The 27,390-nt window shown below is 38.4% G+C and overlaps 1 long non-coding RNA gene across 1 annotated transcript in view; it reads right to left on the bottom strand.

The window, feature by feature from the left end:
- Nucleotides 1-24,121, bottom strand: part of LOC106016774 (uncharacterized) — a 93,873-nt gene extending 69,752 nt beyond the window's left edge. The window contains exon 1 of the long non-coding RNA XR_011803662.1: nt 23,993-24,121. This is a non-coding gene — a long non-coding RNA (uncharacterized lncRNA). The remainder of the gene's footprint in view (nt 1-23,992) is intronic.
- Nucleotides 24,122-27,390: the final 3,269 nt, after the last annotated feature.

Below are 27,390 nucleotides of genomic sequence, written 5' to 3'. Positions count from 1 at the left end.
AGGACCTGTCATCATTTCTTTAACAACTCATCATTTTCAGAGGGATGGTAACTCAAGTGTGAAAAAAACTCCTCTTTAGACTCCAACTTGTCTTAAAATTAAGGGGGTTATTTCAGACTACCAGAAAATTACTTCTAGAAAAATACAAAGGTAAGACTTATGTCTTACTCCATCCCTCCTTGCAGAAACTGTGGGTCTCAAATGCTTCTACTATTTCTGTAAACTATATTCTTATGCCTTAAATAGAGCTTTTTCATTTGAAGTCGAACTTCTGTTATTTATTTTTTTATTAATTATTAAAGTGTCCAGAACACAGATTAGGACATCATCAGGTATAGATTAGAGAAGGATAAATAAATAGAAATGACTGCAATACTGGTATGCTGTGTGTTTGTTCATTTTCTTCTTAACAACAACAAAAAAAATCATAAGCATTTGAGAAGGTGGAGTTAGTTATCTCTGCCAACTAAATAATCCTGGGGTTTAGGAGTCTGGCTGTTTCTCTAAAACTTCTTTCAATGTGATTTTGTTATACTGCAGTGCTTATGCTATTGTATAGCTATGGAGCCTACAAATAATTTATTTTGTCTGACAAAATAAATTTATTTTGTCTGGCTGACAAAATAAAGCATCCAGACCCAAGCAATCCTTTTTCACAGCATAAGATCAGAGACCAGTATTTCTGGAAGAAACTATTTTAAAGTATGAGTTTGTGTGAATTAACAGGCAAAAAAATAATGGCAATAGTAAGCATTTGTAGGAATTAAAGAGTTTGTATGAAGTAGTGTGATTGTCATCTCATTTCTCACATTTGCCCATGTCCTTAAAGGCAAAGTTACACTGCTTTAAAGCTGGATATATTTGCGTAAAGCTATGAAAGAGATTTTAACTTTCAAGAACTGATATTCAAAAATTTTCTGAACTCCACTTAGCAGGACATCACATCGAGACCAAGCAATCACCTCAACTACTTGCAAAACAGTAATAATCATCCATCTCTAGCTACCTTTTCCAAAATTCTGGAATGACAACTGAGGGAGGCTCCAACCTGCTTCTTCGTCATGATATTGTTTGCAATGAAGTAAAATATAGGTAATGTTTTCACTGAATTTGAACATCTTCATACCCACTTTTGTTTGTACCATTTCATTATGGCCTCCAAACAGTGACAAAGCTATGAAAGTGAGATTGTTTCAAGATCTAAAAAACCTCCACATCCCAAATGTTCAAGGGCCCTAGGTTTTGGGGATTATGAATAAACCACTTAGAGTGGTGAGAAAATAATTATTTGTAATAAACACACTTAACACCTCCCTGTCCCCACACCCCAGATTTCTCAGCAAACACCAATCACGTGCGGTATCTGTTTAACACAACTTTCTGCTCTGGCTAAAACATGCTTTCTGTAATATATTGCCAAACAGTCTCTAACAGCAACCACACTGTTGTTTTGTTTGATAATGTAGGAAATACTTGTATTAGAGATTCAAGATTTCCACGTGACATAGTGACATTTACCTCAATGACTTCCAACCCAGAAGGCATATACCTGTGATCACATTACTGTTTGTCAATCTGCATAGCAAAAAAGTTGTGAAGAACATCACCACTTTGAGCTACCCTAATTACACACATCAAACTCAGTCATCTCCTGAATTTCTCCCACATGAGAGCTCCATTTTTCTGGGCGCATGATTCCAAATATGAACTGATATAGCTGAACTGTAGGTGAACCCATCTGAAACAGACTCAAACCCAACTGGGATCAGAAGCTCTTCCTTGGAAGCCACTGCAATCTCCTCTTCCCTCCAAACACCAGCACCAAGAGAATTAGCAAACGGTAATGTTCTTTAAATGCTCTCCTAAATAAAATAAGCATATTTCTCTTAGCATGTGGAAAAATAATTTGCTACTTCAACATTTTATATTAAAACAGCAATATTCATCTTCAAAAACTAAAACGTTTGCACACAAGAAGAAAAAAAATGTTGAGATCTACTTGAAAATTTCTACCAAGTTGCACATTGCTTTGCAGAAACAAGTATCATTAGTCTACACGTTGTGCCCAGTTACATACAGTACCAAAGCACTGCTGAATGACATTTCAGCCTTTTCCTAATTTAAGTTTAAAAAGAACAGCGCAATGCCCTATAAGGAGCTAGTAATCCTATTAATGATATTTGACACTTCCCCAGCATATGGCCTTGTTTCAGGTGGTTACAACTTTGCATGTTTTAAATATTGAGGCTGAACTTTACATTTACATGTAAGTCAGAGATAAAAATATTGTGCCATGTTTCACAATCAGCAGAGAAGACTCATTAATTTCATTTTACCCAAATTATCTCTCCTTTTTTTTTTTTTTTTTAAAGGCACATTAGCATCTCCAGTGTTTAGGGCAATGGCTTAAGACCTGTGGATTTTATGTATTCCTGTAGTAGCTGTCTCCCTTGCCGTCTCCACAGCAAGACATGAAAAAGCCAAGCCTCTGAAACTTTGTTTTCAAATCTGCAAAAGATTGTCATTACAGGGTAGCTCTCTTTTCAGGTGTTTTTGGATATGTTTGACTACTACTTTCCTCCATTTCCCCTGAATAGGTTTGGGATAACAGAATCTTAATTACAACTAACTTTTTTTCCAAATTGGGTCCTGCTTCATTCATTCACAAAATGGACCTTTTAAGAATGAATCAGGGTTATGTATCAGGAGACTGTTTTTTGCAAAAGTCTTGCAATATTTGACAACCACTTTAGAAAGACTGAGGTCAGGGTTGCAGAAAGATGATCAAAAAAGAAGCATTATATGGTGGGTAAGGCTTTTAAAGTCTACTCCGGTAAACCATTAGTGCTGCCCCATAACACTTCTGCTTATTAGAAACAAATTACTGAAAACAAATTTGTCACAGGTCAGCCACTAGCAATTCATGTTTTTCTGTCAAGATACCTGGGAATGCTTTTGGATAAATTCTGTAACTAATATGTTGGAAATAAGTTTTGAATGTAGGAAAAATCTTGTATGCTAAATAGTCTGAAGGTTTGTGTCTTAGGTTAGCCAACCAAACATGGTTTCAGCCTGTTGGACCCATAAAAAGTTGTATTAATAGCAACCAGTCTCCATCTTGGAGTTAAACCCATGAATGTTTGCAGAACATGCAGATTCTGTGGTAAGCCATTCCTAATAATGTTCCTCAATAAATTAATAACTTGGCACTCGATACAAGGACCAAGGAGGTGGAGCCAAGAAGATAATATTAAATAAAAAAATCATTGAACAAAGCCATGGTCTTGGAAAGAGAATAAATTACTACAATCTTTCATTACATTACCACACACTTTATCATAGCAAATGTGCAAAGGTGATTAATTAGGGTCATGCTGGCAAACTTAATTCTAGCACTTCCTAATTTCAACATACTTGACTTTGTGGCCTTAACATTCCTTTAGCATAGGATTTTTGGATGCAGTACAGTATGTATTAGTATAAGGCCCCAAATCAGCTGCATGAATAATCCAAAACCACTGTATACCACAAATTTACCTACATTTATCTTTTTATCCACATCAGAAAAGATAACGATTATGCAAGTGCATATTCGGGGGCTTGAGGATTCATTTGTTTGCATTAATTTGAGTATCAGTATCAAAGGGTGTCAAATCGCTGTTTTATAACTTGCACTAAAAATTTCTCTCTCAGAGAAAACACTTTGCAGACAGTGTGAAAGGGTTGCATGAACATGAGAAGTGACTGGATTGACTGAAGTTACCCTTGCAAGCTTTTAAGAGAGATACAGTTCCACAGTAAGTCATAAGATAAGGAGGAGAAAGACTAGAGTAGAAAAAGAAGGATAAAAAGACCGCTTTCAAGTGGTTCAAGGAAAAGATAAGGAACTGGGACTCAAGTGGCAACCCATTAATGGTGGAAGCACACGCAAAAATTATCCATATGATTTTATTCTGGCTTCTTCTTGAGAGATTCCAGCTGTTAGAGTGCACAAGACATTTCATACTTGCAGAATTCTGAAGAAACTGGGAATATAGAATCATAGAATCATAGAATATCCTGAGTTGGAAGGGACCCTTAAGGATCATCAAGTCCAACTCTTGACACCGCACAGGTCTACCCAAAAGTTCAGACCATGTGACTAAGTGCACAGTCCAGTCTCTTCTTAAATTCAGACAGGCTCGGTGCAGTGACCACTTCCCTGGGGAGCCTGTTCCAGTGTGCAACCACCCTCTCTGTGAAGAACCCCCTCCTGAAGTCAAGCCTAAATTTCCCCTGCCTCAGCTTAACCCCGTTCCCGCAGGTCCTGTCACTGGTGTTAATGGAGAAAAGGTCTCCTGCCTCTCGACACCCCCTTACGAGGAAGTTGTAGACTGCGATGAGGTCTCCCCTCAGCCTCCTCTTCTCCAGGCTGAACAGGCCCAGTGCCCTCAGCCGTTCCTCGTACGTCTTCCCCTCCAGGCCTTTCACCATCTTCGTAGCCCTCCTCTGGACACTCTCCAACAGTTTCATGTCCTTTTTATACTGTGGTGCCCAGAACTGCACACAGTACTCGAGGTGGGGCCGCACCAGCGCAGAGTAGAGCGGGACAATCACCTCCCTTGACCTACTAGCGATGCCGTGCTTGATACACCCCAGGACACGGTTGGCCCTCCTGGCTGCCAGGGCACACTGCTGGCTCATGTTCAACTTGCTGTCTACCACGACCCCCAGATCCCTCTATGAGCATCTTATAAGACCTAGATTTAGGATCTATCCAATTTCCAGTCCAAATCCCAATGCCTTTATTTCCTATCCCCATCAGATTACACATGTATGTTTAACTATTATATAATTATTATAACTATTATTATATAACTATTATATATATATATATATATATATATATTATATATTATTATATAACTATTATATATAACTATTAATGCTGGGTCAACAGAGACATGCCCAGCACTCTTCCAGCTTGGGGAAGCTGGGTTGCAGGCTATCTTGTGAGGCATGTAGGAAGAAAAGAAGTCAAGAGAAGGAGGCCTCCTAAAACATTGCTTTGTAATGGGATACAAAGGTTTATGGGAAAGTTGGCTTGTCCTTACTAGACACAGTGAGGGTTTGGACTTCCCTACCTAAGTGATGTGGCTCTGTGAAGTCAAATAAAAACTTGGCCATGGCTACCATACAAATTATTGAGATAACTTATGTTCTAGTCTCCCATATAAACAGACCTTACATCACCTTTGCAGTTATTATTTTATATTATTATTTATATTATTATTATTTATATATTTTTTATTATTATTATTTATAAAGCCTGTGAAATGAAATGCAAAATCCACTCGGTGCAACTCTTAAGTAAGAACAACTAAATTCTAGTTTAGTTAAATATTTAAACACATATAGAAGCATTTACATTAAAGCTGTTTTTCAATTTATATGCTTCTAACTGAACTAGAACCATAAACCAACAGAATAAGCAAAAGTCTCTGTTTGACTGGACATTGAATGAGGACCATACAGAGCACATTTTTATCAAGAATGATCCCAAGATGAACTGTAAGGTAACTGATCTACAAATCAGGAGAAGAATTTTGATAAACTCCAAAATGCAGTCACATGGGACTTGAAGTGCAACCATTGTTTAACATTACACAAATACTGCTTCACAGCTTGTAGAAAGTTGTGAAAAAAAATGTATCTCTAATAATAATAATAATTAAAAAAAATGCAGTAGTAAATTAAGTAGTTAATAAGTCATTAACGGGACTGGAGTTCAACCAAGACAGAGAAGTTACAGTCGCTATTTTTCTGATAGGCCCCAAAGAACACAAAGTGACCTGAGGAGATCCTCACTTTTGTGTTTTACCAAAGGAGAGTAACTCTAAACAGCACAGCTCCTCACAGAGACCTATTGCATATGTGGCTTGTGTATTTTTACAAATCCAAATACAAAATTAAATTCTCCAGTCTTTGTTTGGCAACACCCCTCTCCCCCCAGTCCCCGTCCCCCCCCCCCAAAAAAAAAAAAAAAAGCCTGGAAGATACTTTCAAAGATACTTTCAATGACCAAGCAGAAGAAGATGACCATCTCCTATTAAGAATATTGAAGACAAGTATTAAAACGCACTGTGAAGTTATAGATTATCTCCACATGCCCAAATTGTACCATCCTTGTGTTGCAGTGTCTGAGCTGTGTTCTTTCAAAACTGAAATAAACATTATGTTTGTGTTACATCTCCTGACTAGACTAATATATCTTCTGAATAATAAGACTCTGAAGACTTTTTTTCTAGAAAACTCAGACAAGACATTTTGGAAAAAACACCTGCAGCACTTCTAACATCATGGATGTATTGAAACTGAAACCAGAAACTGAAAATCCCTTCCTAAGACTGGGCTGTTTTCTATTTCTCATGTTTCCAGTAAAAACATAAAGATTTGTATTTCTAATAGTGCACCTCTTGTAGGAAAAATTTGCAACTAAACAAAGTAAATGGCGGAGTGAAGGAGACTGAAGTCAAAACACGTGGCATCCCAACCTCAGGAAAAAAAAAAAAAAAAAAAATTCACAGTGCTATTAATTCATCCCAGTCATTCTATTCAGAGAATAGAAAATTCTATTCCTTCTCTCTGCTTCCCCTGCTAAGTAACTGAACAAAGCATTACACTGTTGGTTCAGTCAATCAGAAAGCTATAGAGTTTGCCCAAGTTTTTGGTCACTTCAGTTCAAGTATTTGTTATATGCTGCTCCTGATGGATGGGAGAGTCTCAATATTGCTTACTCCTTTAGCCTGCCAATCTGGGAGATGCCAAATTCTGGCAGTTTCAGCAAGTTCCCAGTCTTTTGCAGGATTGGGTCTACATAAACTTCTGACAGAAGTAACACAGAGAGTCAGTTTGTCAGAACAGCATACTTCTCATTTTCTCCCTGTCACCCTTGTTCATGGGTGGAATCATCCCAAAGTCTTTAATTTTGCTTAGAGTTGCTGAAATATATAGTTTTTATAATTGCAGTGCATCAAAGTCTAACTGAAACAGTGGTGTTATTGTTTACTATGTAGCAATATATGTGCTTATGTATTATAGCGCACTAATACAGAATAATCAAATATTTTCAACTCACCTCTAGAAAAATCTATAGGAAACTCATACAGATTCTGGGAAAGAAATTAAATTCTAAAGCAACATGATAAAGTGACACTGGAATCTTTTGAAAATGCTCTGGCATTTACTATCTTTTCTACAGGATTTTTATACCATTTTTAAAAATCAATCAGCTGTGCAGTCCTGTCAGCAGATTGTATAGGATGATGGAAAAGTTCTGAAGAAATCTCATTATCAACTTCTCAGTTATGTAAGGATAAATTTTGAAACAAAAGAAGAATATTTTTTTTTTGTTTGAATCAATAATGTTCCAGTGAAGACCAATACTATTAATGAGAGATACTCCAGCCAAGAAAAGAAGAACAATGCCAAGCATGTGTGCAGCTCCCAGCACTGTTGTACATATGGTTGTATGTGCAAATGACAGCCCAGCAGCAGCTGAAGTTAAACAATCTGGAGCAACCACATGCATCATCACCTAGGAGAAACAGCAGGAACTCAGGGACTTGCCTGATTCCACTGCAATTAAAAAAAAAAAAAAAAAAAAAAAAAAAAGTTTCTCCTACCAGCATAGTTTCAAGAATAATAGTTGTGGAGTAGCCCTCTATGGTGTCGGAGAAGCTTCACAAAACCAATACCAAGGCATTAGAGAAAAACACATCTTACTACATCTGTCTACAAGATGAACACAACACATATTGCTTAGTCTTTGCACAATTAATTCTGTCAAAAGTCCTCTTATGTCTAAGTGTCATTGTGTTGTGGAAGGAAGGAAGATGAAGAGTTAACTGAAGATTCCCTCAGCATGCCAAAACTAGGTAAGAAATGAGAACTCCAAAGTAGGCATTTTGGTGATTCAAAGCCACCTTTCTCCATACAGTTCATTTGCTGTAGACACGAGTTTGCAGAAGGGAACAGACAAATTCCTGGCCTTCAGATTTTCAGATGAAGCTGGAGCCATAACATAATACACACAAACACAAGCCAGAATTTTGCATGTAAGTTTTGATGCCAGATCTGGGTTCAAATGGCATTGAACTCCAGATAAAAACCAATAAACACACAAATCTGTAGTCACAAGAACACAGATGGTATTGTCCATATGTTTTTATGGCATACACAGGAGAAAATCCAATAATGTAATATGCATTTTATGCTCTTCATTGATACTATAATTAAATTCTCTGAGAATGCACTTGACAGCTTATAAGAGAAGGAAACATTGGTAGCTTGGTAGTATAGGCTTATTTAACAAGCAAAGGAAGTGAGAAATACAGAGATTTACAGAATTTATGTGATGACAGAGCAAATCTTAACCACAGCATGTTAACCTATAAACACTCTGTAAAGGCTAAGGAAACAGGATGAATTGCGGTATATAACATTTCATTTTGGGGTGGCTGGAACAGCTTATTGAATGGGCCCAAGGTAAGAGACATTTTTGCTACTTACAGAGAAGCAAAGCTACTAATAAGAGTCCAGACATTGAAACAAGGACAGTTTTCCTCCCAGGTTTATTGCTAACATTTAAAACAATGCTTCTATTAAAAAAGTATTTTCATACTTGATCAGTTTAAGGGTTTCATTATTGTCATGCTGTGCAATTATGTAGACTTCTAGCTAGTATTCTCTGCCTCTGTACACTAGACCTTAGTGCTAATTTTGGTACTTGCTTGATGCTCAGAATGTGATAATGGTATTTGGAAGGAAGTCTTTCATTGAGCTGTGTAAAAATTGACAGTCTCACTTCACATTCATTTATGTGAAAAAAACATTCAATAAGCATCTTGGTTCTTTTTGCCTACACCAAGTTAAGAGTTTCAAATGAAAGCCAGCAATCTTCATGTATTTTAACACATTTAAACTGTTCCTACACTTCAAATACAATACATCTGTAGAAAGAATATAATTTTATTAACTACAAAGAAAAAAAAATGAGAAGTCTATCTTTATAAAGTTCCCTAGCTTGTAGGTCTTCAAAAACACCCAAACTGAATTTTGTGTTACTGAAAAGCTAATTCATATGCAGTTATAAACTTATGCTACATCACACAATCTGATATGACCATTAACATAATACAGTAGGACACAGGTGTTATTTACTACATACCTAATCTTGCCTAAATGTTTTATAGAACGTGTGGAAAAGTTCAGCTATTAATAGTTTCTCCCAAAGGTATTTTTCCTCTTTCATTGTGAAATTTGATGGGCATTTTCTAAGGACTTCTAACATGAACATGATTCTAACATTTCTGTGCATTGTTTGCTGTTGAGAAAACAAAGGAGCAATGACATTCCATTCCTTATGTGCCAGACGGGAGACTGTTATTACTCTTTTAACTTATATGTCCACAAAGAATCAATCTCAGTGGATGGTACTTGTGCAAAATATAAGCATGTTTACTGGGTAAAACCTATAACAACAAGCTTTAAAAGAAAAAAAATAATAAAACAGATTTTTTTTGTGTGTGTGTCTCTCTCTTTTCTACCCTAAGCTTGTTTATAAGAGTGTAAATGAAACCTTAAGGTTGACTAAAATGCAGGAAGAAGTAGTTGCACAAAAACACATTTGGGAAAAGAACATTTAGAGTAATGAGTATGTGAAGAGTCTGCAGTGATGGCCTTAGGAGGATAACTTAGAGTGTTAAAATCAAATGAAGTATTGCCCTCAGCTAACAGTTCTTCCCCAGGGAGAAATATTTCTTAGGGGAAACATCCACCTTTAGGAAACAAACTGTCCTTTCACAAAAGAAAAAAATGTTTTTTCCAATTAGCTATTACAAATAGCTGCTTATTTAGCACCTCTTCAAAGCTTAGAGAAAAACGCACTATTTTTAAAAGAACATTAAGACCACAACAGCAGGGTACTCACAGTTAAGAAATACCATTTAAAAACTGCTGTACATCCTCCAGCTCTTCTATGCATGTCGTGTTATGATGCAATCTTTAATAAACACAATCCCATGATATTTTTCTTTCCCCCCCCCACCCCTATAGGATCCCTCCTTCTTCAGTGAGCAGGATACAATGGATACAATGCACTCAGTTAATGAGCAGCTATTCATTAATCTTGTCCTCATTATCTTCACCGCATCATCTTTTACCCCAGTGGCCCCAGCACTTCTCCAGCACTCCCTGGAGTTCATAACCCTGCTCTCAGACTTTGGGAGTCGAGGGAAGAACTACATCATATCCCACCTAGACACATTTTGCCAAGAGAGAAAGGGGACCTTAAGATCTTCCCCTGCTGTTATCTGCAGTGCAGGGAAATGTGAGTAAAGATCACAGATCTCTTGACTCTTTCCATTCCTCTTCTCGTCAGGAAAAATGACCAGGTCCAGACTTGCGAGGTCAAGAAGAGAGATTTTGCATGCCCTGATTTCCAACTACCTGAGCCAGTGACCAACAGCAAACAAGCAGATGGACATGCACTTCTCCACCTCTCCTGAGGACCCAAAGGTTACTCCCCACTCACCATAAGGTATTTCACTTCCATCCACACTCAACAAGAAAAGACAAGTCCAGCACACCCAGCTTTGAAAGGTAAACACCTGATGAAGTAGAAATAGATCTTCACAATGTCCCTGTGAGACAACGGCTCCCAGAAGATGTTGAAGCTCTAGGCAGTACTTACTAGGTCTAGGCAACATGAAAAGTTTATGACCTAATTTTTCAGTGCTCCTGAAGCGCTGAAAGTCTGTAGTGCCATGTGTGTCACAGCAGCATCCTGACCCATTTGCAGCAAGGGTGCTCTAAAATGTGTGCTAATGACCAGCTGCCTCTGAAAGGATGGGTTGAAGTGCCTTGGGTATGACTTGAGCTCCATGACAGGGACAAGGTGAGAACCCATTTCTACAGGACCTTTTAGCATCCTTTAACCATTTCATTGTCCCATCTCTTCTACAGTCCTCTACTTTCAGTTCCTCATTACACATCTCGCAATAAAAAAAAGCACAGGGTCTTATGGATAAGAACTGCTTTTACTATAGTTGCAGTACAGTTGGATACAGTTGTACCTGTCCAGCTGCATAGCCATCCTTGATCCAGCTCTGGAGCAGACCAATTTATCTGCTGAGTAAGATGGCAGCTGCAGAGAGGAGGGAGAAGGAAGGATTACCTGTAAGAGTTGCTTTATCAGTCTGTATCTCTCAAATTGGTGTAATTGCTAAATGCACTATAGTGTCTACAGTCAGTGTTCCTGCTACCTGCAGACACTGAAACACCTTCTCTTATTACCAGCTCTTCCCAGACTGCTGCCTCTACGATGTCTCCCAGCCACTTTTGGTGCCACAGCAACCAGATGATGACTGTTGGGCCATTTCGCTACTCTACCAATCACCTTGTGAGGCACCCCACGGTCAAAACCAGTATTTCACTTGATAGTATACATCCTTGATACTTCAGCTTTATCAGATCCATCCATCAGAGGTTATTTGCACATCCCCCCAAAAATATGACAAAGTCAGCAAGCAGGATTAGGTAGTGAAAAGTGATGGGTAACTTTGTGATGTTACTTGTTCTGTTTAGGACAGGGTCTACAACAGAAGACTAGAAGATTTTTTCCAGATCTAGACACTGCCTGCTATTAGAACTTATCCCTTTTACAAGGTTAACTAGGCATTTAAGTATCTTGTGAAAAAAAATTAACAACCCTGGGAAGTTTGGGTAGAGATTTTTTTTGATGGTTCATTAGTTAATTATTCAGTGAGCAGCTGAATAATAATAAAAAAAATCTGTAGAGCTGTCTGTCTCCATTCCAAGGTCTTTCCCTTTATGTTTTTTATATTAGACTCATCACAATTATGAGCTGCAACTTAGAGCTCTCTATTATCATCATGCAGGAACAATAAACTGTTGAAGTCATCACAGACTACTTTGATTTACTGTTACATTTGCAATTTTATAAGTAACAGGTCTTACACCCAATTCAGCTTCATTGAAAGGAATGACAATGAGAGCCAGCTTTTTCTGGTTTGCTCACCAGAAATTTGAAAACTGGGGTAAGGGGAATAGAATTGCGTGAATTAGTAGCTAGGCTATGGGAGGAACGCACACCTGGAAATTATCAACATTAAAAACACTTATGCTTGGACATTTCCTTATTTTATCTAAAGCAAGCTAGCTGAGCAGAAGAAACGATGTTCAAAGTTTAAGTACCTTAGTTGCTTCTATGTTTTTGGACATATTTAAGCTCCCTTTAGGCTTATGAGCTTGCAGAAGACTCAATAATAATTATAAAATAATAAACCTCCTTCTCTTCCATCTAAAGTTTCCAGACATTCTTAGATCTAACTAGCAAGGATTTATGTCCATGAATTAAGCTTGTACCTTTAAAAATACAACCTATATGCTTGCATTCTGAGATTAAATGTACAAAATCTCAGCCCTAATATATATCTAAAAAACACTCTCCCTTTTTCATCATGTAAGAGGCACAGAACTCACTGTATTTTCAGCAGGATAGTGGCAGAGTTGAAAGAATGAGGAAGAACCTATCTTAATCCCCCATAATCTTCCTGAGCATCGGGATCTGTGGGCAGCTTCATTATTAAAAGTATCATTGCTCAAACTTCCTCTATTACGAAGTAATTCTTTGAATAATCCATCTGCTTGAGTGAGTTCATAAATCATTTGTTTTGGAGATTTATTTTGGCAGTGATTTGACAGAAATTCATGTGTTCAGACCTGAAAATGCTTATTTCTTGTTTGCTTTGCACGCCTGGTACATGATTAGCCCTCAATTTCGTAGAATGTGTAAGCGAGAAGAAAACAATTCCTCAACACAGTGCAAGACTGAATCGCATCTCATTTACACTGATGTAAATAAGGGAGAGAGACACTGAAAAGAAGGAATTTACAGTACTCTAAGTAAGAATAAAATTCAGGCTGGCAATATTGCTTTGTAATGCCTCAGTCTTGCAGTTAAAACTGCATGTGTTGAACACTCTTCAAAGGCAAAAATTGATCAAAAATAAACTTTATCAACTTTTTTTTTTTAATAAAATCTTAAGGAATTTTCAAGGGATTGAGGCAAAAAAAGTCTTTTTTATCTAAAAGTCTATGAGAATTGGATAAGAACTAGTCACCCCTATGAAAATCATAGTGATTTTCTCTAGCCATCTCTTCAGACAAGATTCAATTAGTAAAATAAAGGGAGTAGAGGAAAAAAAAAAAAAAAAAGACAGAAAACCAAGGAAATCATATTATATGCTATTAAACTTGATAAGGCTTTTCCATCAGAGAACGTCAAGTCTCATTTCTGGTAATCCCTGTGCTGTTGTAAATCAGGAGCTACTGCTATAAAGACTACAGAGTTCCAACAGAATAAAATTGTAGTTAGCAGAAGCCAGAGCTTTGAGTTGCATTGCACAAGTCTGCAGAATCATTAAGGTCAAAAATCTTTGCTGCTAGCGACCGTCTGTTTCCTCATACATGTCCCAGAAATGTTAACACACAGACACTGAGAGTGTGGCAGCTCTGCCCCAAAAAGCCTGACACAGAAACCTAAATGGGAACACCCTTACACTTGGGTCTCACTAGGTTTTGCTCCATGTAAAACCCAGTGGCTGATAGCTGCATTCCCTTAAAAAAACAAAAAACAAAAAAAAAACAAAAAACTTCAAACAAAACACAGGTAATGGCATGGATGTTCAGTCCCTCTGCTAGCAGTGCCCTCTTGTCACCAGGCACCAAGGCTACCAGTCAGACTCCCTCAGGTTAATTAACTCCCAGACCCAAACTCATCTTTCAGCACTTGCAGTCTCTTGGCTCGGCTTTTCTTGCAAAAATTTGATCCCTATCCCAGATCTGTCCTACAGTTAGAATATACTTTTTTTCTTGCTACGAGAGACATGAGTTTAAAACCCATTGTGGTGAGGGTCCTACATCATTTCCTAGTTGCTTCTCAGGTTATTGTGCACTAAGCAAGTCTTATCCAAACACACTCTAAAAGGTCATTGCATTCCTGAAACTCAGCTCATCTTGGGTAGACGACGGTCAGCAAGCTGAGGAACTTGGCTCATGCACAGAGTGTATGGAAACATGAATTTATGCAAGTATGCTCTGTTGCTAAAAATGCAACAATGACAACAAAAATAAACGGGTGTGTAGTTCAGAGGGTTTGAGGATCTCTGTTAAGAGTTAGGCCTCCAGACTTTAACCACCGTGAATCTTTTAGACCTCACATCTGTTCACAAATTTGGACTTGATACAGCATTAGTATCCAGAGTTACTGTGTCACAGAGAACTTTGCAATATTCATCCATACATACATTTAGATAAGGATAGGCAAGTGATCAATATCACTGTTCCAAGACTTTTTAAGACTGAAGATGCCATTTATTTTTCAGGAATAGTCTTTCCTCCTGCTCCATACAAAGCAACAGATTATAGAAGTGAGTGATACCGTAGCTGAGGAAACAGTGGAGTTTCCAAAAAATAGTTCTGAAAATTATGAGCAGGTAGAAAATCTTGGATAACAGAGATAGAAGTAGTATCATATTTTCGCAAGAAAGCAAATATATAAATCATATACATAACCACCTGTCACAAGTATTTCTTGGGATTATCTGGTGGGAGGCAGATTTCAGGCACAATATGATTATAGGCATACTAATGCTATTTAGAGTTAGTAAGATGTCCGCTATAGGTAAATATTTGCCTTGTCAAAGAATATATGCCATAATAAAGTCTGGTTTAGTACAGATATAATCCATGAGGTTTCATTTTCTGTGAGCTATGCTGCATGGAAATATACAGGTTTTTTTTCTGAAACATTTTACAGGAAATGTATGTTATATACTACTAGAAAGCACACCTGAATAAAAACATGTCTGGTGTAAAGCAATGTAGTTCTCTGGAAGGTTGGTGGGATTTGCTCCTACTTAGCCTTGAACTGAAATAGGCCCGGGGTATAGAATTTTGATGATTACGTTTCATATCTTTATCATATCTGCCCTGATCCCAAGATAAATAGACTATTTTCCTGAAATACAGTATACCTAGATATCAATTTACTGTAACATTCTCTGTAAGCAATTTCAATTCTGATGTAGACTCTACTATATTGCATTTTCAAAAAATCAACAATAAGAAAATGAAAGCAGAGGATCAAAAGTAAGTTTTTCACAGTTGAAAACAAGCAAAACTTGTTTTTCATTAAACTTGTTTCATACAAGCACTGACAAAACAACTAAAAAGCAATGTATCTTGGGACTTAGTGGAACCTCAAAACCAGTAAAGGTTTGGGGTCCAGTTCATTGTTTAATTATGCTTGATGAAAGCACAAAAAAGCACAGAAAGGTCTTTGGTTTGGTTAAAAAACACACCAGTAAAACAAAAGACATTTTGTGGGAAATCTCAAACCCACCAAATAAAGCATTTTGACTGACTTCAATGGGGACAAGAATTCACCTTAGACATGTCACCTTCATGCAGTGACAAATAGTTCAAATTCAGATAACACTTGGGACCAGAGTTTTGCTGGGACTACAGTTTTGGGATCACAGTTTTGCTGTGATTCTACACTTAAACTTCCAATTCAGCTCACTTGGGCAGAGTTGTATGTTAGCACTATAAGAGAAACAGGTACTCACAGAGAGTGGAAACACTCTTCATGTGAAGATAGTCCGCACTGTCACGCTGTTCCAAGAGTTAGTGTGACCTCCCCAGCATGTTAGCTTTAGCTTATGCCTGGCTACCAGGCTTAGCCCAGGGCCCCTATGAGGCTTGCTGATAAGCAAGTTTCCCCATGTGGTGGTTTCTGAGACAGCTTGCTGCTGCAGCAGCCAGTGTTGGTACATGTGGCCAAAGATATTCCCAGTCCTGTGTTTTTCTACTTTCTGTACACTCACATTGCAGCACAGAACAGCTGGGCTTTCCTACAGTAATATCTGACCTGAGTCCCTAAAACTGAATTCTAAGTTTCCTGAGAAAATGAGTTGCAGGGACATTTCTGAGGGGAGCTGTTATTACTCATTTACAGTCTGCAGTAGGAATGTTTTTAAATCTATGGAGTCCCCCCAAATAACAGATGTTACCACTCTCAAAATCTTGGTTTGCAAGGTGAACTTGAGCATCACAACCTTGACTGTTCACAGAACAGGAACAGACTTCAGCCTCAAGGACATGGTGAAATTCAAGGGTTTGCTCAAACCATCCAAGTGCAGGAAACTGCAATGTTTCCCACAGCAGGGTGCTGTATTGCTCTCACTGTCTCAGCCTGGGTGCCACACATACCCTTCTACTGAGATATGCATGCACGGATGCCTTCATTTATTTATTTATTTATTTTTGTGCAACCACTGTTGCAAACAAGTCTTTACCACTCTTCTCTTCTCTGCCCGTTCCTGCTCCAGGCTCTCTGACTGACCAGGCTGCCTTCCCTGCCAAGCCTCTCAGGCATCCTCCTTGCAAACTCTCGGGGCCTTCAAAGATACAAAAAAGCAGACACAGGACACAATCTTGAAGGACAACTGTGAAAGACTAAACAATAGGATGAAGAAAGAACAGTGTAGTGGCAGTGTAGCATACAGGCTAAGTCCTGGACTCTCAGGAGTTAGGACTAGCTGAGCTCTTTGGAGCTTCCTGCGTTGGCAATAGCCATCAACCCCAGCACGATTCAGCAACTTAAATTATGCAGGAGTCTCTGGCAACCCTTATAGCTGCTACTCTGGAGCTGCTCATGACCAGAAAACTACTTTGCAGTGTAAGTTTAGCTGGCTTTAAAGTAGCCACAGCTCCCTTTTACAGTAGACATTAACCTGCTGGCCTCTGACAACTGCTTTAAATTCACCCTAGGTTGCCAGCTTCATTGCAAATTTAATGCGAATCCTATGAGCAATTTTATCTGTACTCATTTGTGTCTCAGATTTCTGTGCTACCACCACTCATTGTGCAATCTACCTTTTTAGATGGAAAACAAGATCCATGCTGGATTCCAGACATGGACTACAGATAAAGCTCTTTTCTGACTTTTACTTAAGGCTTTCTTTTTTTTTTTTTCCTGATAAATTTGCCACGTAGCACCAACAGATGTGCACAACTCCAGCATAAAGGAAAGTCAGCAACCTCAGCCAAATTGTTTCTGCAAAATTATTAAGGTCTAGGAGTCTAGTAGCTCATTTGATTTAAATAAATAAATAAATAAATAAATGACATCAATATGTATAGATATTTTTACATTTTTTACCCATTTGCATAATTGTATGCTCATATCCCAGTGGTTAGTGAGATTCTGTATTGACATGTTTGTCTTTTATACATTACAGAGCACCAAAATAGAAGCAACAGCTGTGAATACATCAATATTCACCTGAATTTTATGTTTTTAGAGCACCTATTACAGGAGAGTGGATAATTTTTTTTTATATCTTTTTATCCATCATAACCAAAAGCTGTTACTGTCTGTACCATAATTCATCTGTTTTGAGCTGATCTCCTCATTGAATAGCCCCTTCATAGCATAGTGTCCACTTACGCTTTTTGCAACAAGTAGGACAGATTTGAATACTAAATACTAAACAAACACTGTGGTTCTGGAGATCAAAATACAATCCTTATCTAAAACATAGGTTCACTGTATGCTGTCATCAAACCTTGTAATCTATCCTAAAACTCCATGACGTTGTTGTAAAATTGAGATGCTTTCCTATCTGATGTGGGATAGCAGGAAATGAGATGCTCATTTCTATGATAATGAAGCTTTTAAATAGATAAATACCAAATAATACATAAATGCTGATCTTGAACATGGTTGTCACCACAGCACTAAAATGACTGCCATGTTTGGTATAGGTTAATTTAACCAGCAACACTGAAATTCAGCATGTCAGTTCCAAAAATAATAAAAAAAAAAGAGAAAGAAAAAGCGTGTGGTGGCAGGGTAATGTAATCTTATGGATGGAAAGAAAGTTACAAGGGTACAATCTATTATAAGAAATTACTTATGAATAAATTGCAAGAGTGTAAGAGCTAAGAAAACAAGAAGGGAATAACAATTAGATAGAAAGCCCAGACAGTCTAAGAGAATAAATTTGTTCTTAAAAGGAAGGCGTGAGGTGTTGTGCTGATTGAGGACAATAAGTACATCAATTGGCATTTTAAATGTCCTGGAGAGAAACTCAGAAATCTATTTGTTATACAGAAATGAAACAAATCAGTAAAGCCAAAGGAAAAAATAAAAACGAAAACCCACCACCATTCCATAGCTGAGAAGATGCAAGGACTGCTATCATTTTCTGTATGGCATAAATAGCACACAAAGCAACCATTTTTAGAATTAGTATGGTTATTCAAAGGGAACTGATATGCTAAGCATCTCTTAGCTTTGTTAGGAAACAAATTATCAGGGATTGGTACCAGAGATATGATGCAGCTGGAAGGTTTCAGTATAAGAAAAAATCCCTACGTTTAAATTCAGTTTATTTAAAACTTCTCACACGCCCACTATATTCTACATAATCAGTGTAGAACTTCTGTACCCATCCTTTGTGATAAAATAACCCCCATTACCCAGAAGCTTAGCTTAACCACCTTTACAGTCAGGGGAACAATATTCCACATGAGTAACTTATAAATATTCACAGCTGTATCTTGTAGCACTTGTGTGGGTGTGCCTGCAGGGTAAAATTTGGGATTTTTAGGTAGCCAATCTAAGATCTGTTTTATCATTGTAATAGGAGATTATAGGCTAAAAATACTCCAAAAGAGACCCTGCCCCTGCGACTGTTGCCATGAATTTTCAGTTAAGTCAAGTGATCTTGACTTCAAAATGACTTAATGTGGCCCTGTTAGTATTGCTAACATGAAGCGGTTGTTACATTCTCAATCACACAGACAAACTCAATCTAAAGTAGTGATAATATGAAACCAGCAAACCGACCGTAACATCAAGATACACACAAGAGATGAGAAAAGCAATTTACATAAAGCTCATAGAAGTCTTCCACTAGACTCAAGGGTTTTCAATTGTTTTTTGTTTTCCCAAATGTTCATTTTTAACAGATTTTCAAATTTCCACAGCCTTCTGCACTTTTGTTTTGCATAAACTATTATTCAGGAATAATACATGTGTCAAGTTTCCAGCCCCATCAAATCCACAGTATCCAAAAATACCTTTACTCTCGTAAGCTTTTTGCCTATTCTTTCTGGTTGCTCTGCTTTTCTTTTGAAAAGGTCTGTGGCTGAAATGCCTTATTCTGAGCTATCTTCATTAAAAGGTCCCCTTAAACAGTTTCAGAATTACTGACAAAGAAACAACTGTACGGCAACCCTTTTGAACCTCACAGTAAAGATAAAAAGAAAAATCCCTACAAAATCAATGGCTTATCCATGGAAGTAACATCTTCAACAAGCATTGAACATCTTGATCTAGTGGTAAAAAAAATAAAAAATAAAAAAAATAGAAATTGAGTAATTACATAAATATTTAATAACATATGGGCACCTTACTGGTTTTTATTTTATTTTCCTATGTACTGGTTTATAGCACATGGTCACCAAAGAGACAGGACTTTGTTTCATTGGGAGTAAACATGCCACCCAATAAAAACTTTTAACCATAAGTAAAGTTAAACGTCTGAATAATCCTACTAGCTGGTCAGACATTTGTGACTAGAATCTGCACAAGGCTAGAGTTTGTTACAACACAACTTTACACCTGTGAAAAGCTCTGTTATTAAAGAAGCATAACATTTTTAAAGTCCTTTTCATTCCTATGAAATCTTAGGCAATTCACTCTCTTATATAAAGAAAGTAATAAAGAAGTCATACTGAGATTAATAGCTTGAGAGTTTCCTATGGTCATTTAGATTCAGGCTGTCAAAATAGATAATAGTATAATTCTGTATTGAATTGTGTAGTATGGTTAAAACGTAACTGTTGAAAAGGCCTTGTTCTATATTACATTTTACAGGACTTCCTCAGCCTCATTTTATATTACATTTTACAGGACTTCGTCATTGTTGGTTGTAGTGGGTGAAGATACTGCCTGACCCCAGGAAGATATACGAGATGCCTTCAAAGAGCTGAGCCTCTGAGACATCGCAGGCAGAAGGAGAAGGAGGCCATGATCTTTAAACAGTTTGGTATCTTCCCAAATCTGAATGGCTATTGAGATTAGCAATAGCTTTTTTAACACAGACAGTCCTAAGGACCTCTCAGTGCTCTTCAACTGCATTACTTCCCTTTTCCCAGACTGGTTCCCAGTACAACACTATATTATACCATCTGTGGCTCCCCTCAGGGAGATACTGCAGCTTTTATCTACAAAGTTTGCTCAGAGGAAAATATTCTCATGCCTGGACATGAGGCTTTTAGACTCACTTTTAACTAAGAAAAACTGTCTGGAGCAGGATAAGAAGCTTCTAATTGCCAGAGAGGCAGTTCCTTTTGGGACAGATACACCTGAGTTGTTCTCCAGGTGCCATAAGTGCCCTAGGAAGCACTGCATGCTGGAGGAGGCAGAGTCATGCTGTGGCTCTGTGGGAGCAGACTTGGACTTAAAAGGCAGTGGATAATTCTGTTAATTAGCAGCTAATTAGCCAAGGACTTTGGCTAATTCCTGTGCAGGTATGCAGAAGTGGTCTAGAAGAAAGGAAAATATCTCTGTAGCCTCCTACCAAACTTCACACAGCCTGCCAGGCCTGGCATTTGCCAACTGACTGTTGGATGTGTGCAATCAAAAGCAGAAAATGGCCCCACCATGCGGCCTACCCATGGCTCACACACTGCAGACATCAACACTAACCTCTTAATTAATAGACTGCAGCCCGCTGATGAGGAGGTCGAAGAGGGGCATTTTGGTGACCTCTGGCTGCCATTAAAGACTTGAACACAACTTCACAGTTGCTTGCAAGGGGGCCCAGGTGAACGATCCACATGACAGCCTTGCCCCTGTACCAGGTGAGGTTGAGGCACGGCCACAGGCCACACAACTTCCAAGTTTTGTGGCTGCTGGCTTGGCACGCCTCTGCAGTCACAAGGGCTGATTTAACAAAACAACCATGTGACCACCTGATCCAAGGCCCCCTGAAGTCATTAAGAGCCTGGTCCTAGGATGTTGCTATGCCTAGTCCAAGTGGGACAGCAGCTGAGGCTAACACAAAAAATCCCTGTACTTCCCAGGAGCCTCCACCAACTCTCCTTCACCCCAACCATACGACAAAGAAGGCATACTCACGTGCCTTTCTGAAAAGATTTTCAGTGACAAAAAACAAAGCCAGGCCTCTTCAGCTGCAAGTTTAAAAAAAAAAAAAAAAAGTTTTCCTTTCTCTTCCTTTCAGCTCTCCACTCCTAACAAAGATAATTTCAAATCAATCTTTAGTTCAACCAAGTCACATCACAAAATAATGCAAAGAAGATGAACATTATATGTGATTTCAGGGCCCAGAAAACATCACAGCAGGAAGAATTTATCTCTGACCTTCACGCCTAGAGCCTGCTGAAGAATATACAATAGTAGTAACTGGACATAAAAATATCATCAAGTAGAAAAAAAAAAAAAAAAAAAAAAAGAGAGAGAGAGAAAATGAATAATCTAACAATGGTTTTCAGGGATTTTTTTTACATGTTTTTCAAGAGTAGGGTGACTATATTTGCTGGCCATAGCTTTGGTTTGGTTCAATAAGCTTAAGTTCTCACGAGAACCTCTCAGCAAAGAAAAGGGTTAAACATATACTTAATTAAGTGACTTCACACGTTAGCAGTCATAGCATGTGTAGAAATCAGATGTATTTGAAATATTCATGATGAAATGCAAAACCACTATCACACTTTCACATTTCGGTCAAGCTTGAAAATGGGTTTGTTTCTGTGAAAAATGTCACTACGATACACGCTTTTCTTTTTCTTCCTTTCTTCTTTTTTCTCTTTTGATTGAAAAGTACTTTGCAGCTAGCTTACATGAATTCATATTAACATTCACTTCATGGGGTGAGATTCAATATTTCTTGTTTTCAGTGCACTGACAGCCATATTCTCAAACACTAAATAAAGTGAGGTTGGGGTGTGGGAGAGAGCTGACAAAGCTGGATGAATGAAAATTTAAAATATATATATTAAAAAAAAAAAAAGAATAAAACGCTTCTAAGCGCTCTTTCAAACTTTAGCACCTTCCTTACAGAGAAAGGCAAGTCGCAAAGTGTTCTGAATTGGGTGGGGTTGTGTTAAAGATGAGGTTAAACTTTCAGCTGGCATTATTCAGCTCTGCTCATATGAATGACTAAAGAAATTGTATTAAAAGTGTCATAAAAACAGCAGAGTGAGTTCAATTCTATTTGAGCAAATGTTAATTGAACACTTATCACCAATATACTTCCCAAATGCATTGCTTTTACCTATACAATAAACCACTGGCATTTTACGTCCAGAAGATATGCCAGCAGAGGACACTTCCTGATACCCTTTCACATAAGCTGATTTTATTGCCATTCAAAACAAACAATATTCTACACTCTGATGCCTATCAGAGCTGTGTGGAAAGACAAGTCCATTTTTTGCATAAACCACCAATTTTTGATCCAAAAAAAAATGTTAGTAAGTTTTAGTGAAACCCAAAAAGATTGCAGCTTTAAGATCAAAAAGTTTTAATGAAAACTCAGTTATTTCTTGACAGACACAGAACTTTACCCCAAACATACAAAGTGCTTACTCAGAACCCCATTTCTGTTGACAAGCAGGCAGATGGCTTTAGGAATGTCTCTTAGAAGCCCACTGCATGACCTCTTGTCACCAGTTCATAAATCCAGCAACTTTGTAGCCTACTTGCATCCTGAAGAGCCAAGGATGCAGATGAGGGTATTTCCAGAGACTCCCCCACTCTCCCCCCACACATATTTCATTTCCCTGAAGAGGAGAGGCCAAGAAGGGAGGCCTTGGGAAGTGCATTTGCTACAAACCCTTCTACCAGGGTAAGGAAGAGGGTGAGGTCTTCCCAAAGCAACTTCAGAAAGCCTCTGTATCACAGGCACTGGTTCTTAGGGAAGACTTTAACCTCCTTGACCTCTCCTAAAAGGGACAAAACCAATCCAGCAGATTTTTGGAATAGCTTCCAGATAGAGATACACCTGAGTGTGACACAATGCTGTATCTGCTATTCACCAAGAAAAACTTGTTGGTACGTGAGAATCACTGACAGCATTTGCTGTAGCATTTGCTGTAGCCCATGAAGCTGCTAAGTTCAAGATCCTAAGCGCAGTGAGGACAAAGATCACCAGAGTGCAGACCCTGGGTTTCAGGTGGGCAGACATCAGCCTGTTTAGGGAACTGATTGGTGGGATACCACAAAAGGTAGCTCTGAAGGGTAAGATGTTCAGGCCAGCTGGCAGGTCTTTGAGGTCAGTGTCCTTCAAGGTAAAGACAATCCATCCTGATGCTTAGGAAAATGGATGTACCAGGAGACCAGCTTGGCTAAACAGGGCTTAAAGGAGGAATTTAAAACATAACTAGGACAGGTAAGCATTGTCTTAGGAAACCCAAATACTGCTTGGAATTTGCATTTGCAAGGGATGTCAATGACAATAAGAGTTTCTATTGCTACTTTAACAGTAAAAGGTTGAAAGAAGATCATTTGGGACCACTGCTGAATGGAGGCAGGTGACTTAGTGGCAGACACATATAAGGCTGAGGTTATCACTGGAGGCATACCTCTGGCTTGTAGGACATCACACTGTAGGTCAAATTAGTTTAGTGCATTTTCCAATGTCCAAAAATCCACCAAATTTAAATTTTTGTCTCTCAGTCAAGTGTTGCAGCATAAATGAATGGCATACTCTCAAAGCAGGGAAGAAATATTTAATAATACAACCCTGGCAGAAGCAATACAATCACCGCCCCCCTCCCCCCCAACACACACACACACACACGCACACCAAAAGGCAATATTAAATGACTGTACCTTTAACACAGTTCATCTGTGATCAGTGTAGCCCCGTAATGGGGTATTGCCACTGCTAGTATCAAGATCTAAAGGCCTTGGGACTGAGGCTGGTCACTCCTGCTCTGCCCAAACTTCCCTTAGTTCCCCATATTAGTTCCCCATAGCTTCGTTTCACTCATTTCAGCTGTGCCAGCAGTTTCTCCAATTGATCAGGTGTCTATGGCTAATTTGTTTTACTTTTGTTTATTGTTGTGTGGTGCAACCATAGTTTCACAGAGATAGCAGTAAAAGGCAGTTATGCTGTAAAATGAAATATTTATGACTCTAGCACAGTAAAGTAGCACAGAGGAAAAAAGGCCACGTACAATGGAAGTGCAGATCAAGGATGTGGCATGCAGGAGGGCAGGCACAGGAAGATGAGAGGTGCAGCCCAGGCTCGGCACCGGAGACCCCACAGCTCTGAACAGCTTGGTCACAGTCAGTTAAAATAAAGGAGGTCTTGAGCTGGACAAAACTGGTTTTAGCAGTAACAAAGAGAACAAAAAAAAAATAATACCCAACATAACCTAAAGTGTATAGTAAATTCAGATGTAACCTGGAAGTGTAGACTAATGACAAGAGAGAAAGATGTAAAAGCTTGCTACCAAACATGTAAAATGTTTCTGGGCCAATCCTAGAGAGGAAGAAGAAACTGTCCACATACAAAACATATTCCTCCTGGCAAAGGACTCCAGCTGCTGGCTGTTCTTGGTCACCCCCTACATGCATCTCCCCCCCCCACCCTCCATGGATGGCAGAATGAAACCAGTCACCCTGGGATCCAGAGTAGTAGTGGAAGGGCAAGTACAGCAGAAAAAGAAAAAGGGAGAAAATTTAAGTGTGTATATAACAATTAACTGCATTATGATTCCTTCTGCTGCTGCTGCAATTCCTGGGCAACCTGATCTAGGTGGTCTTGACTGAGCAAGGGGTTGGACCAGATGACCTCCAGAGGTCCCTTCCATCCTCAGCCATGCTGTCATTCTGTGAATTAAATCTGAATTCATAATGATCAGACTCTCAAGATTTTAATTAAACTACCAATAAATTATTGGCTTTACCTGTGCATAGGGTATGCTTTCTCCTTGCTCAAAAGAGGCTTTTAGTGTAACAATGTCTGGACTGAAATAGGAGAAAATGCCACACAACTGCAAACTCTGGCAGTCTGGATACAAGGTGAAACATGGGAGAAACACACTGAAATAGAAATATTTTTAGGATGGATTTTTAATCTACCATGTCAACACTTTCAGTCACTTAGTCTTTCAATTTGGCACCATCTGTGCATTGCAGTTATTACTTGGGACATCACTGGATTATATTAGTTTGCAATCAGAAATCTATTTGAGAGGAAATCATTGTTTTCAACCCAATTACAGTTTGCCATATTTCTCTGATTTTGCAGCACTTCACTGTGAAAAAAACAATGGGATATTTACTGCCTACATTTTGCTGATTATTGAAGATTTTCACATATTGGAAAAGATACACTGATGCAGCTCATTGGTATGCTCTACAGCATCAGTGTGATCACCCAGTCACTTCCCTTAAAGTCGCAGTCATTGCAGCTCCTGCTACTGTGAAGACTCACAAATAGGCTTTACTTTACCCATAAATAGAAAGTCATCTATTTGCAAACCAAATCTTCATGGGAAACTACAGGCTGGGGATACATCTGCTAGGTTGGCATTAACATTTTAGCTCCCAGCCAATTAGGACAGAACAGTAACTTACATTATTCTAAGGCATAACGTATTGATTCCAAATTACAATTGCTGGTTTCAAACTTAAAATGACACCTCACCTAGCTTTTCACAAAGCGAGATTCATCAGCTTTTACAGTAACAATCCCTCCTGCTACAAGAAAAGTACAGTAGCACTTAACAACAATTGGACATGAATCTATTAAATTACAATGGAATTTTTTTAGCTTCACAAATTATAGCCATATTAATACCAACTGAGTTCTCTATGAACAATAAATGCCAAAGGATTTTTTTTTTCAATGATTAGCCACCTTTTGTAAAATGTAGCCATTTAGTACATGCAAATTTCCTGCTTTGCAGATCAAATGTGAATTATAGCACTAGGGGACTGGCTTATATGAATAGACTTAGATAGTGCTAATTATAAAACCAGCATAGTATAATCACACTTAAATTATGCAACTCCTTTAATACAACATGGGTGAACCTTGTAAATTTGGCTGGCAATAACAAAATCTTTATGATCTGTCACCACATTCTGATGTAGGTCAAAATACATCGTAAAAGAGGAGTTAAAAAAGTCAGAAACTTTTACCTAAGGGTAAAATCTATTCAAGGACATGGGTATCTAAAAGGTTACGCCCAGCAACATCAATCCCTCAGACACATGGCCACAAAAGTAGGATTCAAAGGCCAAAGTCACGTTTCCCTCCATGATAAAACAGACGAATGAGGTGCCTAAGGAGGGCTGTACGCAAAAGACCCACGTGCTTCATGGGAAAGTTTAGATTTGGTCGGTGGGAACCTTGACAGTGTAAGGCTACTCTCTTCAGCCCTCCTGTCCTTGCAGCACCTCAATTGGGTCTGTGCAAGGGGTTCTTCTCCTAGCTTGGGCTTTAGAGTAGTCCAGCTTTGGTGGTAGGACTCACCTCAAAGTCTGTCAAAGATGCAGACAAGACTTCCTCTAAAACATGGAAACAAGAAAAGGTAGCTTTTCCCCAACTCCTGCTACCATTTTCACCTTTGCTTTAGGTACACCAGATTTTTAAATAACTCCTCAACAACTGGGAAATCTGAATTCCCTTTAGCCTACAAGGGTTCCAGCTATAATTGGAATAAAAACAGCTTATTGAGTATGATAAGATGCAATACTCAATACACTTTCTTGGGGACTTCAAATCAATGGAAGAGGTTTTCTTCTGTCCTCACAAACTGCATTTTTGTCAGGACACAGACAGTACTTCAAAGGAAGTACAAGCAGGAATCCAAACCCCACTGTCAGCCCCAAGAACAGTGTAGTCTACAGCTTAGCAGTGTTCTTACAAGCCCTTAGCACCAGAAAGAAACAGAACTCTCCAAAAATGTACTACAGACCAGATGACAAGTCTGGAACATCATTTTCTTAGTTGACGTGATATATTGCGCAACAATATAAAAGTGCAGTCCAGGGCTTCATCTCTAATTGTGGCTGCTGACTCCCTCTGCTTCAGGATTACCAGAAACCTCATCACATTAGAGGGCAAAGAAGCCACAGAAAGCAAAGAAAAGCAATTAAGGCACCATAGAAGAGCAAAATGTTACAAGGCCTTAATTTCAGCAACATTGCTTCCTTTATTTTACAAATTTCTCATTTTTCCTGTAAAAAGGAAAAATTCTACCTTGCAGGATGAG

The sequence above is a fragment of the Anas platyrhynchos genome, chromosome 1 (genome assembly GCF_047663525.1).
Source record: "Anas platyrhynchos isolate ZD024472 breed Pekin duck chromosome 1, IASCAAS_PekinDuck_T2T, whole genome shotgun sequence".
Classification (NCBI taxonomy): Eukaryota; Metazoa; Chordata; class Aves; order Anseriformes; family Anatidae; genus Anas; species Anas platyrhynchos.
Note: the sequence above shows the minus strand (reverse complement) of the source record. Positions and strands in the feature narration are given on the sequence as shown.